The sequence below is a fragment of the Poecilia reticulata genome, linkage group LG14 (assembly GCF_000633615.1).
Source record: "Poecilia reticulata strain Guanapo linkage group LG14, Guppy_female_1.0+MT, whole genome shotgun sequence".
Classification (NCBI taxonomy): Eukaryota; Metazoa; Chordata; class Actinopteri; order Cyprinodontiformes; family Poeciliidae; genus Poecilia; species Poecilia reticulata.
In genome coordinates, this window is record NC_024344.1 from 27,494,683 (window position 1) to 27,497,121 (window position 2,439).

A 2,439-nucleotide genomic window follows, 5' to 3' on the forward strand; every position below is an offset into this window, starting at 1 on the left:
ATGGAACCGAAACGCACAGAATTGCGCAACACCTTGTTGAAACAATAATTACAGAGATTATTATTGTTGTTGGGTCATTCATTTGAACATGTTTTGTTGATTTTTTTTTTTGTTGTTCTTTAATAAAGTTATGAACGTTTTAAGCCAATCAGAGGAGGACATGCTGCTCTCAGCCTCCTGGCTGCGTTCAGTTTGTCACCTGATGCCGAGATCAACTCAAAACCTTCAGCGATCGACATATTGCACTGCTGCTCTAGCAAAACACGAACAGTTCAGAAACAATATGAAATGGGAAAAACGTTATTTATTAACTGATTAAGTCGTGTTTTAGATTGTTCTTGAAAAACTAATCAGTCACGGCTTCACAGTGAACCCGTTGATTTTTTACAGCAGACAGCCGCTCCCCTCTCTTGCAGGTACTGCGTACCCCCGCTGAATCCTTTAGGGGTACGCAGTACCCTGCCGTACTCCCTTACTTTCACCCCTGATCATGTGACCAACTAGCTGGGAGGAAGGAATCATTTCATTCAGTCTCTGAAGGCAAGAAAGGCACTGGTAAAGTTGGTAGACTAAATTCACTTCAGAGTAAAAAAACATATTGTTTAAGAAATACAACTATCATAAGTTTCATAACTTGTGTCCACCACAACAGCTCTTTGAATATGCTATATTACCAAAACATTCATTCTAGGAATGCACCACATCCTGAAACATATACAGATACTCAAGTTAGTGGCCAAACTATGGTTGCTTTGTTAAAGATGAAGAAAATTTTATCTTGCTGGAGATTTTACCACCACCAAATAAATGTACTCAAAATTAAAGGTTAAATTAAAAACAACCTATAGTTTGGCTAACAACAACAACAAGAAAAAACAGCATGACTACTGTAATAGAAGATCGATTTATTTTGGGGTAGCAATAAACTTGAATGGAGCTGTTTGCACACTATATCAACAAAAGCAGATGATTGGCTAAGGCAAAAATTGGACTTGAAATGCACAGCTACTTCAAATGTACAGCCAAATTAGCAAGTTATCAATTAATCTTATCAATTAATCTAAAGTTGATTTTTATAAGTCGACTGATGATTGATATGCAGCCATTTTTGAAAACCTGAGTTTTCTCTTGTATAAAAAAGGGCGACTGTCTTTTTGCATCATAAAAGGCTAAATATTTTATAATATGCTGAATTTAAAAAAAAAACATTGTGAAGCTGAAGGAGCTTGTCCAGTGTTTATATTTCAAAACAGAACAATAAAGTGCATTTTGAATCTCACACAAGACTTTGTTTGGAACATTTCTATTTCCTGTTTTGCCATCTTTGTTTCTGTATCAACTGGCTCTGATTAAGGATGGCCAGCTGGGAACCTCTGCTGGATGACAGAAAAGGGCCATCCAGAAGAGGTGCATAGTGTTAGCCAACACTATAGTTTGGCTAATAATGTAGCCAACCTACAACACTACTAGTTGATCTACTGGAACTCATTTTAATCTCATAAATCATTAATTGATATTAATTGTAGGTTTATTAATGGTTTGCATCCCTAACACAAATTTAATAATTAAGTAACAAAACTTATTTAATTACCACAGTTAAATATTAAAGAAAACATAAATCGATGTGCATAAAATCAACTAACAACCTGAAAATTGCCAAGACAACAAAAAGAGTACAAAACCAGAAACTAATTCAGTTCATTATTGTAGGTTTGGTTTGAACTCCACTTATTTTCTGCATTGCTTCATGGGAGTACCCATTAGCAACACATTCAAATTTCAAACATACATAACCACTTCTAACATTATGAATTACACACAAACATTAAAACCTTGGTGTGAGACTTTAAATGACCTAACAACATGATTTGAATGGGGTTCTTTAAATCCTCAGTAGGTCAAGGTATGGCCTCATTGTGGAAATGTCTCCTTGCTGTGCTCTTCTTTACTCACGTCTATATTTGGACTACATTTAGAGCAGATTGCCTCCAGCAATCTTTCAGTCAAGGATGAGACCCGTTTGTCTTTAGTAGGAGGCTTTTGTGAACTAGTTTTTGGCAAAAAAATAAATCCAACATAAGAAATATTCAGATATGAAAAAGGGCTAAGTAAGAATTTTTTTTTACCTTTTTTGAGAGTCAGACATGAACATTTTTCACGTTTTTTTATTCAAGCTTATTATTATTATTATTATTATTTATTTATTTTTTTTATTACACTAATTTTAAGTCTGGTATTTGACCATTTTTGCAAGCATTCAGTGGTTTTTAAAAGTATATATGTCCCTGTTAAAATGCCACGTTTTTGTGATGTAGAAAATTAAATCTTAAGCTCTAAAATTTTTAAACTTGCAATTTTAGTCATACTCAGTCACATTTATATACAGGTCCTTCTCAAAAAAATTAGCATATTGTAATAAAGTTCATTATTTTCCATAAT